Source organism: Vidua macroura, chromosome 1 (genome assembly GCF_024509145.1).
Source record: "Vidua macroura isolate BioBank_ID:100142 chromosome 1, ASM2450914v1, whole genome shotgun sequence".
Lineage (NCBI taxonomy): Eukaryota > Metazoa > Chordata > Aves > Passeriformes > Viduidae > Vidua > Vidua macroura.
The window spans coordinates 50,741,105-50,764,565 of record NC_071571.1 but is presented as its reverse complement, the minus strand read 5'-3'; the positions used below and the strand labels follow the sequence as shown (position 1 = coordinate 50,764,565).

Below are 23,461 nucleotides of genomic sequence, written 5' to 3'. Positions count from 1 at the left end.
TGGTTTTGTGAGAGCATGCTGAGACACACAGTTTAAAACCAGGGGGAAAAAAGCTGTTTCCTATAGGTAATCTTGATTCCATATGTGTAAAGTATGCAAAATACATTAATTTAGACATAAGAAAGTATTACACAAGTGCTGAACTGGGATGAATAAATAAATACATTAACATTAGAATAATGTCTTGCTTTTCATCATCATTGCCAAACCTTCAAAGCAAAAGCATGGTCATGTAAGTAGGTAAAAGTAAAGGACAGTTACAGTTGTTCGTCTTCAAAATTTGCTCTTTTTCAACCCAAGAAGCCTTAAGGAGAAATATTTGAATAGCTAAAGACTGAAATTTTCATCATAAAAGCTCTCTTAAAAATAGCTCAGCTGCTATTATACAAACTATTTTAAAATTACTTAAATATTCATTAACTGAATATAATATTTATTCTGTATTGCAACTTGAAAGTAGAATTTTAAACCTCTGGGTATTCATGCATAGCTCTTTTCTCATTTCAAAGCCATAAATGCAATGGAATAAAAATTTGAAGCTTGTAGAAGAAAAACCAATGTATGCACGTGACATAAACATGAGAAGCCTAACTGTTTCTCAGTTTCTCCCACAGCTCAAGGGAAAGCACTTCTTGAAAGTACTTTAGATTCTCAGGTTTTTTTTTCATTAGTGAGTTATCCACTAATATATAGGTGGGGGTTTTTATTTAAATGCTGTTTAGTGACTCTAAGATATATCGAGGCTCATGTCAATATGTGATAACACATATCACACATTGGAAGCACAGGGTTTCACCTTCTTTCTGACAACACTCACAAAGCATATGTTATCTCTCACTAACACTTGCCTTCTTGTCTCTCACTGCTAAACTGAATCCCACAATCAATTGCACATCACACGTGACAGCCTTTGGGCTTCAGCCAGTCCTTTTTTGGCAATTGGCTCTGGCTGTGAGGAAGCAGTCTATTATTAACCCAACATTATATTAAAGGACTTACTTAGGAGTGAAATAGAATTGAGAGCAAGTTCTCTTAAATTCCAATATGCAGTTTGTAAGATTATAAATAAAACAAACCAATGAAAATGTAAAATATGAAGCTATGGCTAGGGATTCATCTTTAACATGTGCTTGTGCAGACAGGCTAGAGTGAATAGAAATGTCACATTACTGTTTTCTGGTATGGCTGAGAAGCCTTGGCACAACAGGGAGAGCTCTCCAGGCTGCAGATACAGCTCTTCTTTCTGTGAGGCTTCAAGCACGCAGCTATCTGCCATCCAGCCAACCTGCAGGCCTGATTTGGAGGCCTCCAATGCTTCTCTCTCAAGTGTGATTATAGTGAGGATGCCCTACTTCTTTTAGGTGAAAATTTTGGAAGAACAGCAGAGAAAATGAAGAGGCTGAGATTGGCTGGCTGTGAGGGATGTTTAGGCAGCAGGCACATAATGGCTCTGAGGGCTCTCTCTTTTTGTGTCTACAAATCAGATAGATAGAAGCTTCTTTTAAACTCCTTTGGCATATGAAACTGAGCAAAATACATTATTTACTCCTAAAGATTTTCTTAATACATGTACTGTTTTCATAAATGTTTTTTAAGAAGTTGGGAAGTACTCCAAGACCCAGCAGACAAGGTTAATAAAGAAGCTTGTTTTTCCCTTCAGAGATTAAATGGAATATGCATGATATCCCTTTTTTTTTTCCTTAAACAATACTTCATTATTGCAATTATTAAACAAAATTAAAAATATATGGAAGGGTAAAGCTCGTAACTGGAAAAAGCTTATTTAGTTTAGCAAAACTCAGCAGATTTGGTTACAGATTAGATCTTATTCGAACAATCAAATTTTATGTCAAAAGTCCTGTTGCAAGTTATATGGGGCAATTGTATTTCCTAATTAAATCTGGAATAACACAACAAATATACTTTTCAAAACTAGCTTAATAGTGATATAAAACTGACACACCATAACTAATTCTTGATACCAGTCTGGATTTGAACACATAGAATTCATTCCTAGTGGTTGTAGAGATCTAAAATTGCCCAATCACTGGTAAAATGTAGTGGTGTTAATGATTCTGAATCCCATGTGGTTTTATCTTTATTCTGCTTTTCTCTGAAGCATTTCATCTGAGTTATGCAACATTAATCCTGATATATGACTCCTGCAACCAGTGATTGAAAACCTTAAAGTATTCTGTAAGCTAAAAAAGGATGCATGAAAAACAGTGTGAACCTCTTTTTTCTGTAATCCTGAAATACTTATTGCCAGGCTACTATTGCAATGGCCAAAGAAGAAAAAAAAAAAAAAAATACTTGGCTAGGGTCATAGATGAAACTGATGGTTGAGTTAAAGCATCCCATCTGAAATATGCAAAGACAAGTATATATAATTTCCTTTAAGTCTCAATTTCACAAATCTTGTAGCATAAGAAAGATTTTATGTGTGTACATAATTGTTTTGAAGTTGAAACAAGCTACACACATCGCTTTTGTAGGAGCAGTCTTAAGACTTTATGGGAAAGAGACTGGTTTTATCCTCTTCTTTAGACTAAAAAATAGAAGTATTTTCCCCAAAGTTTATTTTCTGCTGCACACCTAGGAAATAGTTGGACTACTTACATAGCAGTCCGTTCCACAATAGCACCAGAGACAAAAGTGTTTCTGCTCCATATAGATGGGACCAACAATGGGGCATAATAGACCCACATGTTTTTAGAAATCCCCCTGGAGCTAAAAGGATATGAAATGGTACAGGGCACAGACTCTGGGTAACTGAATTATCAAATTAACTCTTGACAGGGATTGCCAGATACCCGGGACTCTCAAAAACAAAGACGAATGCTCAGTCTTGCTCTTATTTTGAAACATTTATTCAAAACTAATTTTCCTGGATTTTTGAAATTATTAGTATTGTCACAAGGATTTTATAACTTACCCTAGGAACAGAGATATACCTATAAAATTTGTTGCATCATCGTTTGCTCACAGCAATTTTTCATGTCAGGTTTTCATCCATAAGAGTGACTTACCACTTTCTTTCTAAACACAACATCAAAAATGAGTACAGTTATTGATTATTATTGTCATTTTACTTTACTTTAGCTCAGTTGTCTGTATACAAATAAACATTTCCTGTGAAAACAGATTTCCACCTACTGAGTACTAGAGAAGTTTTTCATCTGTTAAGCCTGAAGCAAATGTACAAACTAAAAGGTCTGCCTGGAATTTTCCAAATATAGTTTCTCTTTCAGATATGGAAACAAAGCTCACTTCATAATAAGAAGAAAACAAAACAGTAAATATGAGAAGAGGTTAGAAGACAACATGGTCTCTGTCAAAAGACCTTCTTGGATCTTTTCCACATTTATCTAAATATTATTATCTGTCAATATTGCCTGGTCTTCAATAATATGAATCACTTAATGCACCAATAGGGTTTTTATCACATTGCTATTTTATTTCTAAAGGACTCTTGACTATAGTTTCCCCAGGAGGTATAACTGTTACAGACATTGAAATAATGTGGTTTAAATGTATTCCCTGGAGATGAGCTCATTTCCACACTTGAAGAGCCTGTGTGTTTAGGCCAATATAGCCACCTCCCTGGACAATTACATTTCTTGTCTAGGCTACCTGGGTAACAACATTTATGGAAGAAAAAAAAGTTTAAAGCATTAAGCTGACATATTAATTTAGGACATAAGTGACCCCCTTTTGTAGTGATAATTCCCATTATATAAGCCTTTAAGTGACAAGTAAAACAAATGAACCACTCAGATGAATATAATGGCCCTTGTAGAGAAGAAAGTGAGCCCAGAAACCTGGCACCTCATAGTTCTTTGCTCAGATATCTGATCATCATTTGAGCAGCCAGCTCTGAGACAGAAGAAAGTGAAGGCTTCATTAGAGTTTATTTCATTTTCACGTATCATCTGTCCTAATGGAGATGGGAACTAACGATGATGAGCTGCTAAATCTTTAAAAATCCGTCATCATTTCTCTTCTAGCTTGAAAGAAAAAGCTGTCGCACAACACATCCCCACTTTGTTTCCTGAGGTGAAAGATCTATTGACTGTTGCTGAAGTTGTAAGTGGAAAAGGCAGAAGAAGGAATGGGAGGGATTGCAAGAGGAAGTCTCTTCCTCTTCCAGAGGTTTTGTCTTCCTACTATTCAGCTGAGATGAAGCTTTTGCAGCAATTAAATTTATCTGATCTTTCTTCCTTAACAGATTAGGCATTCAGCTAAGCATCATAAACTCTACTAGTTTCTTTTATTTCTTGATCTATTCTCCCACTTTTAGTGTGCAAGCCATGTATTCAGGTACACTGAACTTACCAGTTGTATATTTTAGCATCAGACAGGGACCATCATGAGGGCCAAAGAGACAGTAAACAATTGCAGTATTTATGGGTTTTTATGTCTGATTTAGCATATAGAAGTCCATCAGGCCTGCTTCCAGGAGAAACAGGAGCTATAAATTGGTGGACATTATTCCTACAAGATTACAATAGGACTTTAGAAAAAAATATTAGTCAAAAATTTTAGTCAAAAATATTTGGGTTGGTAGGGGCCTCTGGAGATCATAGCCCAAACTTTCACTCAATGCTGGAACAGCTTCCAAGCTAGAATGTTTTCACAGGGTTGATTCTCTGAGATTCGAAAATTTCCAAGGATGGACTTTCCATAAACATTCTGAGTGCCTTGTTCCAGCATTGTATCTCTCATTATTGCTATTATTTTCTTATTTTCAAGCAGCAACTTTTTACTGTTACTACTAAGGTTTTCATTATACTGCTCTCTGTTCTCTGCTACAACTCTTTAGGTAGTTGAAGGCTGCAATTGGCTCTCTCCCTCAGCCTTCTTTAGGGTAAACAAAACCAATTATCTTTGTCACTGTTCAACTACCATATTCTCCTGTCCTTAACTATTTTAGTTATGCTCCACTGGACTCTGCAGTTTCTTGATGAGCTAGGAGACCTGAAATTGGATGAAGAGTTCCAGATGCAACCTTGTAGATTCCAAATAAAGGGAATTAATAACCCTCCATCAAGTTACTCGTTATGCTTTTGCTGATGCAGTCCAGTATGTGGTTAGTCTTTATCACTTGGAAGGGCATACTGCTCACCCTCAGCCTAGAACTCCCCAGGCCCTTTTCTGCATAGCTGCTCCTGACCCAACCAGTCTACATTCCATACCAGGTCGTGGGTTTGTTTCTCTCACGGTGCCAAGAGTGCATTTGCACTCGTCAGACTTCATGAGGTTCCTGCTAGTACATTTTTCCAGTATATTGGGATCTCTCTCAATGGCACAAGAAACCTTCTGGTGTATGAACAACTCCGCTAAACTGGGTGTCATCCAAAAACTTACTTTCGAGTCTCCTGATGTCTAGGTCCCAGATGGAGATGTAAAATACTATGGGGCACTAGATTCTCTTGAAGGATAATATTTATAGCCACACTGCAATCCAATGTCTATCATGTCCCTGTTTCTTACATGGGGATTGGACTAGAAGATCTTTTTAGGTCCTTTCCAACACAAACTGTTCTGTGATTCTATATCCATTGCTCTCCCCTATGCAGAGTCTCAGTCATTTTAAGGCACCTGGTGTTTGAATATCTTGATATTGATAACAGTCAGAATTTTTACCCACTGGTGTAGCAGGAAAAACTATAATTACTTCTTTGGTTTGGCTGAGATGAATATGCTACACTGTTGAGACTGTTCTACAATTCCCCTGTTCAAGAGGCACTTAAAAATATCAAGTACATTAGAGAACTTGAAACTGATTCTTGTACATTTTCTTGGCCACATGCATAGCTATGTAGAAAAAGTGTGTTTGAAGAAAGGGGGTTGCCACAAAACCAGTCACACTGTTACACCATGAAGAATTCAGTAGAGCTTCAGGGATATTAGAAAAAAGTTCATTTCTTTTTTTCAGCAAACTCTTTGATGCTTCTCCTGAAGAGTTCTTGAAACTGTAATTGCCATTCCCTGAATATTTTTAATTTATGCTGATATTAAAGATGGAAGTGTCAAGAAATATTCTGGAAGGGGCACAGGGAAACAAAGAAGGAATTAGAGAGTCATGGCCCTACAAGAACATACTGGAGAAAAGTATTTCATTTTATTAAAAAAGAGATGCTACAAGGGGGCTTTCAAGTGTTCCCCTTCATCAAAGGAAAGTTAAAAGCCTATGAATGACACAGAGGATTTTTTTTTCCCTAGTTTAAAAATCCTTTATGCTCCTCAAAGGCTCCTCAAAATTAAGACCTATTCTCCTTTGCACCACCACCCTTTTGAAGTTATTTTGCTTGGTTTTGCTCTCTGCAATCTTTTTTCTTTTTCCTTTAATCAGATATTCATGTTACTATGCTATATAAGAAGTGCTTCGGCTTGTCGAAAATATGTCAAATTGTGTAATGGTGCAAAAACCGTTCTGCTGTTTCTAAAATGCCATGAATATGCCATGCTCAGCCTTCCAGCTATGCAGTGAATTGCAGTTAAGGACAAAAATCTATTTAACTGTGTCATTATTTTAACGTTGTGCATATACACACTAATGAGCATGCACAACCAGTAGCTCCATAGTTTATGAGAGGCTTCTAGAGAGGTTGCACTGTAATGACCTATGATAAGGATTGGTTGTACTGTTCATAGCTACACTTCGGCTATCTGGCCTACTTTATATTGTTCTTCTTTTCAAGTCCTTCTATCTCTATGCAGTTCCTGACAGTTCACCTCCTGTTTGCCAAATCCAGAACCTGAAAATCAGGAAAATTGCTATTCCCCTCAGAAATTTATTCTATAAAATAATTTAATGACATTTTTGTCTTCTTTTTTTTTTTTTTTTTTTTTTTTTTCCCTAAAGAGCTCTTACTCATTTTTTTCCATTTTTACAATTTTAAATGCCTATTCAGTTTTTTCTCTGATAAGTGGCTAACAGGCTAAAACTCCCCCAGCATGTTATGGTTGCAAGCTACTTAGTGAAGTTCTCAAGCCTTCCAGCAAACAGCATTGTAATAGGATTTTCAGTTGGCTGGCTTTTTCCTCTCCTTTCTCTTTAAGCAGAAATATAAGGATGTCTACTGGAATAGAGCTGAAGCACATGATGATGGCAGCTGTTTGCAAGGAGAAGGAGCAATAAATTCCCAAATTTTCAGGTACTTTTTCAAAGCATAAGCAGAATTTGAAATAATGTCCTTTGCACAAAAAAAAAAAAAAAAAAAAAAAAAAAAAAAAAAAAAAAAAAAAAAAGGATGTTTTCAGTAACAAGGATTCAGAAACAGAGATTTTATGACCAATCATGAGCTTTTTGGTTCAAAACATAGTAGATGTACAGAATATAGATGAACACCAAAAGCTGCCACAGTCCTTCATATTATTTTTTTAATCATAACATAATCATAACCTTCATATTATTTTTTTAATCATAACAGCATATAATCTGCTTATAAATTTAAGATATCTTATACAATATATAGAACTGCAGGAAAATGCAAAGAAAGTTTAAAAATTCAGGAGTTAATGGATCCCTGAGTTACTTGGCTTTGCAAACTGTTTATATGGTAAGAAACAGAGCTGCTTTGACTAATTTGATGTTGTGGACTTCAGCAAAACAATGGTTATCTCATGATTTTATTGTGAATACGCAAACAATTTCCAAATGAAAGATTATCTATGAAGCAATGCCATAAGCAGGTATGTAATACAAATTCTGCAGAGCCCTAGCCTGCATTGCAATGACCAAAACAATGCACATGTGTAAAGGAACAGGAATGGTCTCTAAATTTTTACATGCTGTATTCCTTTTTGCTTCAGGGAATTTGGGGTAAACATCTGTCCTTGGATATAGGAAGTAATGGAAATTCTGAGTGCATTTGTTATCTAAAGCTTCAAAATTATTTGCTGAAGCAAGTGAATTTAATTGTTAGGATTATTTGTCAAATATTACATCTCTCAGCAGAACTGTTGACACCAGGCGTATTTCCTGTGTAAGAATTCCTGTCCAAAGATTAGGAAGAAATTCTTTACTGTGGGGGTAAAGGCACTGGAATAAGCTGCCCAGAGAAGTGGTGGATATCCTGTCCCTGGTAGTGTTCAAGGACAGGTTGGATGGTGCTCTGAACAATTTGGTCCAGTAGAAAATGTCCATGTCCTTGGAACTAGATAATCTTTACTGTCCCTTCCAAACTGAACTCTTCTATGACTCTATGACAGATGTGATAATTTCCAATATCCCAACAGTATCATCTTGAATCGGTAATTTTATTTTCAAGTTCACTATTGCTATACTGTGTCCCTGAAAAGGGACTGTGTGTGTGTGTTTCTCTTTGGGTGGCAGGCAGATGTTTCAGAAAACTATGCAAGCTTTGTTTTTAGACAACATAAACAATGCCAAGACTAAACATTAAAAACTTCTTAAGTAATTTTTATGTGGTTTGTCTACTTTCACAGCAGGAGACAGTTTTTGACCTTGAAAGATAATTGCACAAATTCACTTCTATTAAGATCCCTCCCCACCCTACCAATAATTTAATAAGTATAGGAGCCTGATAAATAAAGCGTGTAATGTCAGTGTTATGAAAGTTTAATCATTGGTCATTACAGTAGAACAAAGTAATTTAATAATTGCTCTGTGAAGTACCATTACAGCATGTTAACTAAGTGCTGTTAAATGCTCAACATCTGAAGAAATGCGCAGTATCTCTCCAGAGCACAACAGTCACTGTGCCTATGCTGCAAAGGGAATGTCTCCAAAGGATGGATGCGTACCCCAGAATCTAATGCAGAGATGCCAGCTCAGTCAAGGCAAAGCAAGAGGACTGGTTTCCTGGACAGCTGCACTTTGGTTAGCTTTACAAATAACCTGGCAGCAGGTACATGCTATAAGCTGCTGGAGCAGAGCCAGAGCTCTGGGTTTGCATAATGTTCAGCACAAAGGCTTTCTTTACAGTCCTGATGAATTGCAAAATGTAGTGGTATCCTCTCTCCTGCTATGCTGTGTTAGATCACAGAGTGATGGGCTGACCATCCTTTGATCAATCAGCAGCCTAGTAGGCAGCAGGTCACATCCCCTCAAAAGCTTATGTGGAGCTGCAGATGTAATTCAGGTGGATCTTTATTAATAATTTGGTTGGGTGCCCTTTCCTGAGAAAGAGCAGAGCTAATCAAAAGAAACTGAAGTTGAGATTTTCTATGGAATTCTGAAATAAGAGATTCAAGTATATCTAATGCAATTTTAATTCCAAAATTTTCTATGTCTGGTCTGTAAGCAAACCTGTTGTATGAATCCATACCCTGATGTCATTGCTGCTTTTTACCTATGTTTTGAAATCCCAATTCTGAATATTTCAAGTTTGCATCTGAATCTGATTTTTAGATATTACATATCATCCTATAGACTCAGGACCTAAGATGTTTGCGATTTAGTTTTAGCTTATAATTAAATGCACTAACCTGTTAACACACAATGGACAAAGAAATATGGTGATTGAAATATGCATAAGTCATATCCTGATAATCCTTATCTGTAAAGAGAACTGGGTAAACAAGACCATACTGCAGAGACCAGGGAAAAATGTTATATATAAGCTAAGAAGACTGAAAAGCAAAAACCAGACAAAACTAGAAACTCCCTGCACTGTGGTTTATTAAAAATGTTCATTTTTTTCCCCTTAATTGTTTTTTTATTTCCAAGAAGCTGGTACTTAGATTATTTGTCAGTCTCATTAGCATTTTCATGCTAATACTTCCTAACTATACTAAGGCCCATTAGAATTACAGAATAAGCAAATATATTTTTGAAAAAAGCACAAATTCCTACAGTTGATTTTGACCTTGGAGAGATTACCTTAAGCATCTCAGATCTTAATTTTTTTTATTATCCTTGCATCTTTCAATGAAATCAGAATTTCATCTTTGAGGTTTTATCAAAAAAATGCTCCAAACAAACAAATTTTAAAAAAGAAAAAAAAAAAAAAAAAACCTTTTCTGTAAAAGAAATAATAGGATGAAAAGGATGAAAGACTATCTCTAGAAAGAAAATCTCACCCCTTCATTCATTTCTCCCAAAGCAATCTTTTTGATACAAAAAATTTGAATGAGGTTATTTCTTCAAGAAAAACATGTTCTGCTTTGAAGAGAGGTGAACTACTCTACTTTCTTTAGCAAAGTCTTTATCAATTAACTGCCGTTAATAAACTTTGAAAAGTGAGAGTAAAAATGCATGTATTTCTGAGCAGTTAACACCTTGATATCCAGAGAATGATGCCTAAAGCAGTAGCAAAAAATATTTCAAGGCATTCTAAAATAATATATATTTGAACCACATATTTGATTATTACTAGCTATGAAGTTCATATTCAGAAGGCTAAGCTTTAACATCCTTGTTTGATTCATCTTCTTAGCTGTACAGTCATTAAATAAGAAGCAACAATTAGCTGATAGACTACAAAAGAAAAAACATTAAGGACTGAATATGCACTACTATTAACACTTTGGTGTACTGGTTTGCATTTACTTTTACAATTTACTGGCCCCATCATTAAAATTCTAACAAAAATAATGAATACAGCAAACTCCCAGTGATTTGTCTCTTAAATATAAATAAGAAGAATAAGGTAAGAATAAGGACTGCATCAACACAGTGATGTAATAAGTCAGACAAACAAATAGGAGCTTCATATTAGCATTAATAATGCTAATAATCATATTAAATAATCATGTAAGTATTGTGATTGGCAGGTAAAAGTCACAAAACTTTGGGTGAAGTTGATGTCTCTATGAACAAAAAGAAAGAAAACCAGGAGATCCTGAGTATAGCTATACAACCAGAAATTTTCTCAGTACAGAATGGTTGCATGGGTAGTGCATTGAAGTTCTTTCATGAAGTGCTAAAATCAGGATAATTCAATGCTGAAGAATAAATTAAACTCTAGGTAACCTAAAGTCTTCCATGTAACCTTCCCATTATGTGTCATGGAATAAATACAGGAAAACCTAATAGAAATACCCTGAATCTGAAAAAGAAGGTAGGGGGGAAATTATCCATTTCTGGCAAGTTTTGAAGTGTGTGGTTTTCAGTGGACCTGGCATAGGCTTAAGTGTCAGGTGGTTTTGTAGTGGTCAGAACAGATGAAAGGTAATAATTATTTGCTGAAGGGCAATAAAGTGTTTGCATTAGATTTCTGTGATTCATCAAATTCAGAAAGGAAAAGATGTGTAATTTTCTTACCATGAGGTTTTGGAAGATTTTAATATTGTTTTAAAGATAATAGTTTTCTTAGTTTCTGAAATGAATGCTAAATGCCTTGGAAACTACCTGCTGGAGTTTTTACTCTACACAAGTTCTGGTTTCTGATTGCTTAATTTTATTCTTTTGGTGTTTCCTGGAAGAAACATTACATCGGTATTCCCATACTCGTTCCAGCCTCCCTACCAAACCAGGATTTATTAACTTCTTTTCAGTAAAAATGTTGCACTTCTCTCTTTCTTGGGTTCTTTTTAAGAAACAGAACTCAAAGCAGTGGCTTTGTCCTCCACAGTTTTATACTGTTCCTGACAATTTACCTGTTATCATACTTCTTAAGCTGTGACTGTGTAAGCAATAGGAGAACAAGTATTTTGGGTTTAAGGGACTCTTTGATTCAATTTTTGTTCTGGATAATTAATTCTACTATGAATTGACCATATATATTATAATCAAGTATAATTGTGCAGCACATAAAATTATTATTGACCTTTGTGGATTTGTTTGTGGCTTATGAGTAAGGGTTAATTACAATTTAGTACTATATGGGGTTTTTTGGTGTTTTTTTTTTTTTTGTTTGTTTTTTTTGTTTTTTTTTTTTTGTTTTTGTTTTTTGGTTTTTTTTTTTTTGTTTGTTTGTTTGTTTTTTTTTTTACATAGATCAGTCAGCAGCAGCACTTTGGTGTTCAGGTGGAAAGAGTTTGTGAGATCACTAAGTTTTGGGTTTGATCTCAGCTGGCATTTTTATGGGCCAATGTGGATGTAACTTAAACGAGAATGTGTGCTACAATAGTTAAGACAAACAATGCAGTAAATGTCAACTAGAATTATAAGTCTCCAAATGTCCTAAAAAGACAAGTACATCCTGGACTCCCTGTGTTTTGCACCTTTCTGCCAACTCCATAATCTCCCCTTCACACACCTTTTATTATTGCAGTTACGGGGTGTGTGTGTGTGTGAAGAAAACAATTCCGAGACAGAAATACAGCATGGGAAGCAATGTCAGCTATAGGAAGTTAATTGCAAATGCTTTGTTTACTCTTCCTTGCTTCCCTTTTACATCAGTGTTGCTCCTGTCCTTTCTTAAACGTTCTTCTAGGTATTGTTGGCAAAATAGAACTGTCACTCAAAGAGTATGGCACAGTCCCATGAAGTTTAATCACTGTTTTGTTTTCGGTTTGTGTTGTTTGCTTTTGTTTGGTGTCTGTCATCATCATCATCACGCCCCCCCCCTCAGCTGAAAGAGTGCACTGTGTCTCAGGAAAGTTTAGAAGTGAATTCCACTAGGTTATAATTAGCTCAAGGTATCACTTTTTGCAGTAGGGTTTATTCTTTGAATTGCCTGGAATTTAATTTGATGAGCACTGATCTGCAGACTGTTAAATTCCTTGACACAGCTATTTCAAATCTATTAGAAGCTCTGCTTCTCTTTCATTGGCATCAGTACAGCGCCTTCAAAAGCTCTATGATAAGTTCAAAACATTTGACAGTTGTTTATACATTTATATAATTTTGAACTCATGTAAATTTCAAAACAGGATGCAAAGCAAATAATCTTGTTCCTATTCTTGAGGAAAATTCTGTCTAGCTCTCAAATGATAGTGTCCCTTTCTCACAAGAGAAGCTCATTAGCAAACTCTAACTCCTGTAGTCTTGCCTTTTGGGCTATGAGTCATTCCAGCTCTGGTGTGCTGCCTTCTTTTCTCCCTTGTGTACAAAATGGGCATGCACTGTTAGTTTTACTGCAAAGTAATTTCTTCTCCCTTGAAAACCTCCTAAATTAAGCTTTAAGAATTTGAAACATAATTCTGAAACATATTCAGTATAAAGAGTCCTATAGTCTGTCAGCGCTTCCTGGCTGCAATCTGGAATGTGCAGTTTTATTATGGAAAGTATTTCTTCATCATGGATTCTTTATATAATATGTGCACAACCTACAGTTAATGGTGTGGAAATGTTTTATTGCAACTTCCTTTTTTAAGTAGATGTGTTTCTAAATTATTTTGCCTAAAGCATCTGTTATAGCTCCTGTATCTCATTCAGTATTAAATCCCCCTTTCATTTAGACTCTAAACACTATGAAGTATATAAAACAAATCTCATCTTGCTTAGTGCTTCCTTACCCTATTTTGTCAGACTTTTGGTGAGGAATACCTTACCCAGTCACATTAGATGATTTAAACTCCAGTGAGGGTAAAATAATGTGCAAATAGAAGAATTAATAGCACCATTAACTGACAATACAGTGTATTGAAATTCAATAACAGGCTAGCAGAGAATTTAAAAAAAAAAAAATGTACTTAAATTACTTATAAACCAGAAAATCACCTTGCTCCTTCAGCTGTGATCTTAACATGGTGTCTGGCAGAGAAGCAGATTGTGCAATTATGTCTTCAGTTTTATCCTAGTAAATGAAACTCCCCTTTGAAATTCCTTCATCAGATTTACTTTTCTTGGTCTAATATTTTACTTCTTGTAGGCAATTTTTTCCCTGGAGCTTCAAAATCTTCAGACAGTTTTAATTCTTTCCTATCCAACATGTAATCGACTCAGTCCTCTGATTGTAACACCAAATTAATGTGTGGTTTTACTTAGAAAAGCAAACATCGCTTTGTTGGGCCAAGTAGCATTTCTTGTACTTGAAAGGCTTATTGTGAACTCCTCATTTCAGCAAAGGATAAACCAATCTTTCTGTTGGTTCACTGAAAATTTCAGAGTGAAACCTGTTTTACCCTGGACAATCTGGTATTTCACATTTTGTTTTCCCTATAATCAGTTTCTACGTATTAACATTAAATCAGTGAAACTTATTACTGGTTCTTAATCTCAGTGGGAATTAACCATTTTGACATTGAATGAGCTAGAAATTAATAGCCTTCGCTCTCCTTTTCCTAAGTGTATTGCAAGAGTATGAGTAGGTCAAATACACAGCCCAGCTCCTACTAAAATGCATTAAACTGCAATGATCACATACAAATAAATGACAAAGTCTTAGCCTGGACTGGAAGGAGATCTTTATATCTTTGTTAAGAATAAAAAAATAATTTGAAAGTTCAGAAAAGCATTTAGGCAGTTGTTGCACTTTTTTTTCTAGTGATCTGATGTACCACATTTCTTTCCATTCCTGTTTTATTTTTAGTCTTTTGGAAAAATCTTCCATTCTGGGAGAACCAGGAAGATTATCATTTTGACTGAGACAGCTAGAGTTGGAATGATAAATTAGTTTGGCTGCAAATCAGATCTGTTTTTTTTTTATAAATCCTCTGACTTCTGTTATCAGAAGTTAACAAAAGATGTGCAACTTTTTATTTATTGGATAAGTCTTTTGGTCTGGTTCTCTATACCAGATAATAAGATTTCTATTTTTGTGAATGTTATAAAAAAATAGTACCATTACATAAAGGAACAAAAAAGACAAATTATTATCTGCAAAGGGAATTGGACTGGTGGCAAGTAATGATTAGTCAGTGACAGATGAGTAAGAAGGTTTTCATTGGAATTCCACTCTATGAACTATTTTTTTTTTAATTAAAGGAAGCTAATTGTTCTAGATATGTACAATGCATAAGAAATTTCTAAACTCCTGAACTTGGATCTTCCTCTCAGTGCTCTACAAAACCAGTGTATTGTTATCTGAGCTGTTATATTTGTAAACTATAAGCTGGAAGTAATGCCTGAAGAATGACAGATGCCTTTGCAGCAAAGAGGAGCAAATACTGGTTCAGTTTTTCAGAGCTGAGAGGGTTAAGGAAATCCTGCTTTGTTTACTCCACTTAATTTGGACTGAGTTCAGTTTTTCAGAACAATGACAAACATGCTATGACACACTTTGTTCAGTACCATACCATTTGCAATGAGTCTGTCTTCAAAGAGAACTTGTTTTGTTTCCCATGTCCCTAAAGCATTTTTTGATCATTTATATGGCATCAAACCAACAATACAGGCAATACCAATAACAGTACATTGAGAACCCAACCCTAAATTGCACATTATACAATGAGATAGAGTAGCTTTCAGATCATGACAGAGAAATTTTGCCTTCACAAGCATATACTGGGTGTATATGCTTGTGAAAGCAAATGCTTTCATCCCTTTCTAAGGATGAAAATTCTTTGAAGACAGACAATATTGTAAATGCACTTTAAGGGAAGAATGTGAAAAAATGCTCTGAAAGGGCATAATTGATTTAAAAGATCCCACCTGAAAATTAAGTTAAGTTAAGTTAAGCGTAGTGCAGATTTTTTGAGGAGCTTGATACTGGAATTAAGAAAAAAAAGTAAGTTACAGTCATGAGTTAAATGTCGGGCTGCATTTTCCATGTATGATGGTATGACTCTTTATAAATATTCCCTATCTAAATCCTGATTTAAGCAGTCTGTGGATTTGAAAATTCAAAACTCTATCCTAAATATCCAGAGTACTGCTTTTCTCTCTTTATTTCTGGTTACCAGTCATGTTTAAAACTCAGCAGTAAACTTTGACAGAGGTCAATAACAATCAGGCAGAACAACCTTTGCTTTCCTTTTAATCAATTGCTATTATATCATAGTATTTAAATCTTTTTTTTTTTTAGTTCATCATTGGTTGATGTTATTTTTGTTTTCTTATATCATGCAATCTTATTACTTGATAGACATAAATTGACTCAGTGGAATTTATGCTCTCTCAATCTCTTCAAAATATTTTGACATTTTCATTGATATATGAAATTACCAGATCATTCTTCTTTAATTTAAAGGATTTGAGTAATTTTAAACAATTATAAAGATTTTACTGCAGAAATATTAGCTATACTGTGGAGAAGATCAGAATTATTTTCCAATTAAATCTCTCTTTTCTCCATCTTATTATATAGGTGCTTTTATAAACACTGACGGATTTTTTTTGACAGTTCATTTTGTTATTTGGGATTATTTTTCATATTAAGACCATTACATTTAGACTTAATTTGGTGATATTGTTTAATATTCAAAATCTACCTTAGAAGAAATGATGCAATGATGATATTAAGTTCTACACAGGAGTTAAATATTATTTCTTTACTTTTCTGTCAATCAGCTTAATTCTACTGGCTCCAGTAAAATTATGCTAACCTACAGTAGTTGAAGGTATGGCACATTATGCAAATCTCCTTTTAGTGGCAGTCTGCTTTTCCATTATTATCCACCCCCAGTATTTCACCTTATCTTGTCTTACGCCCTCCACACCTCCTTCTTTCCATCCCCTTTTTCTTACCCAAATAGAGTTACCAACTTCCCTCAGATGCTCTTTTTATTCCCCTTACTCCAAACTAAGTTTCTTCTGACGTGTTTCCTATTAATTACTAGTTTTTATGAGGAACCTTTATTATAGCACCTTGTTTTCTACCTTCTAATACTTTTGTGAACTTTGCTCCATATTTCTCTCACTAACAACTGTGCATTGTTACAGCCTATTTTTTTATGACCTATTTGATTGTTGTCCTGTTTGACAGTGTCTCTGGCTGTCTCTTGCTGAATTCACAGTGTGTAGGATCTTGAAACAGAAAACCATGTAACAATTTCTTTGTTTTGGGTTTATAGAGCAAGTTAGCATATGAGAGTTCTCAGATGCTAGACAATATAGACAGCCTAAATTGATCCACACTCAACTGAATTTGCTCAGTGTGCTAAATTCATAATTCATGACCAGAGTACATCAGACAAAATCTATTTTACGTAGAAATTACATAGAAAAAATTAATGCTGATGTTACTTTTTCTTTTCTTTTTTTCTTTTTTTTTTTTCCTTTTTTTTTTCTTGTATTTTAATGAGTTTAGGAATTTCCCAATAATAATTGTTAAGTATTTCCATATATGTAACACTTTACTTAAAAGGGTTTATTTTAAGGTCAGTAAATTCACTACCTTCCAGTAAGAAATTGGGAAAATGTTCATCTTGCTGTATGAATTTCCCCCAAACTTGGGATAAGAGTACAAATAGAAAGAGAAGAGTTAATAAAACAGATATCTGCGCAACTATCCTCCTAGGTTTTGGAAATGTGTTCATCTTTATTTCTGTTTAGCACTGCTGGTGTTGTTATGAAGAAGATCAGAGAGCATAATTCCATACATTTTTTATTTGATACTTTTCCATGTCTAGATAGATCCAAAAGACTCTTACACTGTGACTTGCTGGCTTTTTTCTCCTATGTGCATATGTATGTAATGTTCATATTTGAGACAGGTTATGCTTTCAGCCAGTATTATTTCTTCCCTTCAGCACTGCTGCCAGTGATTTCCTAAATAATTTATTTCTGCTTTATGTTCTCAAGACACTGTTGATTTCAAAAGATTCACAACTCAATCCACTCTAGCAGCATATTTGTATGGAGAAATATTCTATTTTTCAAAAATACTTCAGCAATGAAATCTTTTGTTATATCAAGTTCTCTATAAATCAGTAAGCAATTTCGAATTGTAAACATTTTATTTGTAAAATTAACTTAATCAATGAGGTTTTTTAACTATTGGAGGTTTAAATGTCAGAAAATATGCTTGTGCTTCATGGATGCCTTTAAACTTCTCCTTATAATAAAGTCTCCATCCTTACTGCTTTTCACTATATAAACAGAAAATTGAAACAGTGATGAAAATATATCATACAGTTTGTACAAAGCAAATCAAAACCAGCTTTTTGCTTCTTTAGAAGTTTGGGGTTTTTTCTTATTAGTTAGGGCCTTAAATTATCAATGTTTATGCAGATTTCTAAAGCTTCATCAAAGGTCCTATAGCATAAAGCAATTAAGTTTCAGTTGATTAGGCAATTATAAATAAATGAGGTTTTTTTCCATGTGAGCAATGCACACAGAAAAACTGGTTTGTGGAACTAATATGATAAAAGGAATACTGTGGGAGGGTTGTCACATGTATTATGAAAACTTAGAAAATCCTTGGAATGTGGAACTTTAAACATTCTGTTCACCCTCTGGCGTCTATTGATTTTTTGATAAGATGTAAATTATGGCCCATTTTTTTCCTCTTTAAGTCAATTATTCACCATAAGTCATGGCTAGAAGATATTTGCATGTGAAATTCAGGCTTAGTTGAAAAATCTGTGCTTTGTACTCAGAAAACATTTTAATTAAACCAATGGCATGTATGAATACGAAACAATAAATAAATGCAGTTTGTTTGTTCAAGAGATTTCTGATGGATGACAATATTCTAAATTGGAACAGACTTACAGTTTCCTTAAACTATTTTAAAGCTTTCAATGCTAAATGTAGAACAATTATTTTCTAACTTTAAAGCAGACTCTGCAGAAAATAGTATGCACAGTTTTATTCTTGGTGCTATTGTTTCTACTAGAGACAAATGTGTATGTAGAGCATGCAACCTAAAATAAGAGGCTGAATATGCAGGCCATATGCTTATATTCCCTAATATATTTTACAAGATGTGCATTTATTTCAAGGCATTCTGATCATTTGACGCCAAATGTTACACGCTGAGTGGGGCACAACTGAGCAGGAAGTCTGAAAAAGAAGAATGTTTATTAATATCTATATTTGATAGATATTAGAGATAGCATGTAACCAGGTTTTGGTAATGAGGCATCAAATGCTTTCCTGATAGACATACAATTTTTAAAACTACACCGATTAACATCCTATATCTTACAGACAATGATACCCTTGTGACATCAGTAATGCTTTCCCTGCATCCTGTGAGCAAAATAAATACAATGGGATCATTTAGATGAAGCACATATTTAAAGATTTTGTCAGACTTCAGTCAGAGCCTTTTTCCTTCTAGAATCCAGCCTAACTCATCACAGGACTCATTTATTAAGGACTTACTAATTAAGGGTTAGATCTTTTGTGTGAATGGGAAAACACTTTGAAAACTGAACTTGATTTTAATAGTATCACTAGTATTTAATTCTAAATAAAACAATCTTTCTAATCTCTCTAATTTCAATTTGTTTTGACATTAATAAGAAATTTATCCTCACCAAAACAAGACTTAGCTTTTAACTTAGTTGTTAAGGAAGTGAACATAAGGAGGTCCAACTCCATATCAGTCTACCACTAATTTATTTTGAATATGGTGACCCAGTTGAACCATTTGAAAAAAAAAAACTAAGATAAGTAAATCTTTCTGAGTTGTTATAATGCATGGATATGTATATGACATATATATATTATATGTTTGTATGTATATATATATATATGTATATTTATTCTCATGCAGGAATTTGTTGAACCCATTTCTCTTTATCACATCCCTGTCAATTTGCTTAAAGTAGAAGGCAGCATATATAGACTTGATGTAGCATAATATGCAGTGGTGTACAAATATACCAGAAAGAAAGAGAAGTTCATTCTTAGTTTCACAGAAAATATAATTTTTCCCCCCTGTTTCAAAAGAGGAATGAAACACAATTCCCTGGATTTTTTTTTCTAAATGATCTTAATGTTTCCTTTAGTTAATATTAATGTATTAAACTAGGACTTCAAAAATTTTAAATTTGAAAGCCATTTATGAAATTAAATTTTTAATTTAAAAATGTTAGTAAGAAATAGTTTCTTCCAAAAGTATTCCAACAGCAAACCATGCTATTAAATTGTTTTTTCTCTTATGCCAAATTGCAACTATAGCCACATTTTCCTCATGCATATTACTTTTTGATGAACTTGTATTTTTCAATAGAAAAGACATCTACTGGAAAAACCTCGGAGCGCCTATTCTGTATATATGAGATACAAGTTCCTCTCATACTGACAGAAAATTGAGAGATCATTTCTTAGGGATGGATACACAAGGGAAAATGAAGAATCCAGGCAGGAACGCTGATATTCTGGTTTTGATTATTTCATCAAAAACTTGGAACACAATGCTCATTGTTTATGACAAATCACATTCTTTTTCTTACCTCAGGTTATAAAAATGTAATTACCCAAATATTTTTTCATTGATTTAATATGCTTCCCTATTGGCAAAGGGTTCAGTAGTATATTTTCCGGCCCATTTCATAGTTCAATTTTGGATGGGTCTAGTGGCAGGATTTCATTCTTCTTTTCAGCTGCCGAATTGATCTTGCAATCTTAAATGTTTCTTAATGGTCATTTAAAATGCAATTTGTTTCTTTACAGCTTTTTAAATGTAATTTGAATAGTACTGTTATTCTTTTATTGTGTAAGGATAGGCAACATATTATAACAAAAGGAACTAGCAATTTACAGCAAGATAAGTTCAGGCTTGATCAGTGGTCTCATCTTTTATCTGACTTTTTAACAGTAGTTACGGGCAATATTTGCATTTAAATATCTATCTATCTATCTACATCTATCTCTCTCGAAATATATATATATAATACTGTGAACCCCTCAGAGATGACATATCAACAACAAAAAATAAGATCAAAAATGGCAAAATGAAAAGTTTTCATCTTCATTAACTTCAGCAGTGTGGTGTTAATAACAAATAATTCCTTGAGTTATTATTTTATATGTATGTATTAATTTATTGCCATTTTAATCCTTCACATGTAACTTTTTAAATCCCCTCTTTAATTGCTCTTACCTTAACACTGCAAAAGCTGCTAGAAGGCTGTAAGGAAGAAGGCGGGAAAAAGAGAATAGGGCTGTAAGGGTGTTTGGAACCATTCTAGCCCGTGTTTGAATGCACTCCATTTGTTAAAAAGCCTCTTTTTTCATAGCAAGTAAAATTAGAGTTCACACAACAGTCTTGAGTGAATAAGTCACTGAATAACTCATGTTGACTTTCTTTTGTTCATTTAAAATCAAACAAATTTTTTTTCAAAATTATTTGACTTTGACACCAGTAAGAAGCTATCTTGTTTTTACTTTCTTCTACAATTACTGTTCTGGTGAGTACCTCCAACATTGCTACATGTTTATATAGAACTTACAAGTCAGAAAGGGATCTGACAGCTGGAAAAGTAGAAATTCTGGGGTTCTTGGTCTCTGTATACAGGTAAAGGAAGGCTCCAATTCTAAGTTTCAAGGTGATCAGTGCTTCTCATTGGTGAGATTACACTAAGACGAGCTGCCTGTGGCCATTGGGAATCCTAGCAGATTCTAAACTTAGCACTTCTTATTTTGCACATGGAGTGCATCCACTGCATGTCCCAGTACCTCACTTATAACTGTTCTGGCATAAATCAGCAGTCATTGCAGACCTAAAACCTTCCCAAAGGGGTCGAAGATATGCTGGAGCTCTCCCTATTACCTGGAGCAGAACCAAAATGGAGTTCCAGATGGTAGGTTTTCAAATTTAGAACAGTCTGATTACCTCCACATCAAAGGCCAGTGCAGCCAAAATTGAGGACAGAGTTCTCATTTGCTACAACCTTCTAGGGCTCAGGACTGTGTGTCCACACTGCATCTTTACTGGCAATGAAATTCACACAGGTGCCAATCCTGCATGCCTTCCAGGCAGGCAAAGAGAAGAAATTAATGAAGCAACCTGCATCCACATTACAAGGGCAGTGCTCTGAATTGTGTCTTGGCCTGTGACTTCAACCTCTGATCCATTAAATATTCAAACATTTTTTAATAAACCAGTGGCAACCTTAAGTGTATATCGCATGACAAATCTTCATCAAAAATAAGCCTTGATCACTAATCACTAAATGACTAATGAATTCTACATATCTTTACCAGTAGATTTCACCTTTATATTTGTTTACATTTACCTGTGCTTCACGTGTTTTTTTCAGTGCTGAATCATCTTTACTTAAACTGAGACCAAACAACTGAACAGTGATTCATGCAGGATTTGAAGGAAAAGGAAGGGAAGGGAAAGGTCCTCTATGATTAAACTTGCTTGTTATGTTGGTTTCTTGAGATGATATACTGGCATCATGATGTATGGCAACCCTCTTTCCCCACAGCTATAATTATAGAAAGTAGAATCTTTTAATGGGTGCCATAAATTTAAGATCGAAAAGCCTTTCCAAATTTTCATCTTTCTGTAGCACTAGGGCACCCAAAACCTCATCAATTTTTATCTATATTAATATTTTAGCAGGCATGTCCAGGGCTGAAACCTCTGAAAAATCAGATCCAGAGGTAATGAAATCAATAGAGACCCATTGATATGATAACATTAATGTGATAAGAATGTAAGTCTTACATTGAGGCAATAATTAGAGCTTTGCACACTTTTAATTTTTTTTTCTGAATTGAGAAATACCTTTCTAGATGCATTCAGGTAAATCAAAATACAGATAGAAATTAATTTAGCAATGTTTCAGTAAAGATGATTAATTTCTTTTTTTGGGCTTGCCTTGTTGTAGAATGACAGATAACACTCTTCATACTCTTATCTCAACCAATGGGCCTGCCTTGGTCTATTCTCTGGTTTAAACAAGAGGAAGGAAGATTTCTGTGACAAGATTCTTTGCTAGCACCTCCAAAAAAAAAAGAAACTCCAAAAACTTTGCCCAGCTGGCTTTGCAGGCTAGCCTTCAGGGACTATAGGAAAAGTAACAATGTGTCTTGCAGATTTCACAATGCAATTTGTCTACTGCTAATCTTTCTTAAAACAATGTCTTCAAATATTTGGTTGTATTTGAAAAGTTTAAAAAATCTGATTTTTTTTTTTCTATCAGCAATAGTAGCATCATACTATTCAATATTATGGTCAGTTGAGTTGTAGAAATCATCAAATCTACTGCAATGATGACCCTAATATCAGTACAGAAAGTCTTAAAATGTACTACCACATTTGTATCACAGTAGATTTTCTTTGTAGGTGATGGAAATGTTAGCTATTGTTAGAAAATTGTACAGATATATACATGGACTAAGTATCTAAAGCATATTTCTACAGCATTCAACTAACGAAGTTACCTTCACAAGTCTTGCATAAACACAATGAGTTATGGGATTAAGACTTTTTCCCAAATTATCATAAGTGCAGTAGGAGTTTGAAGTAACTTTTTGTCTTCTATCACTCTGATTTTACTTGAACTGAATATACCTTGAAAGGATGATGATATTGGTGCAGTTTCATTACATCTTTATCAGAATTTCACCCCATAAAAATTACCTCAAGTGTGTATGTGTATATACAGTATATATCTATCTATAACTATATCTATATCTATATCTATATCTATATCTATATCTATATCTATATCTATATCTATATCTATACCTATATCTATATCTATATCTATATCTATATCTATATCTATATATATATATATATATTCTGTTAGTCTC

The 23,461-nt window shown here is 34.3% G+C and overlaps 1 protein-coding gene across 1 annotated transcript in view; it reads left to right on the top strand.

Annotated features, from left to right (window-relative positions):
* CNTNAP2 (contactin associated protein 2) overlaps positions 1–23,461 on the top strand; it is a 1,032,011-nt gene that overhangs the window by 132,588 nt on the left and 875,962 nt on the right. The window lies entirely within an intron of this gene.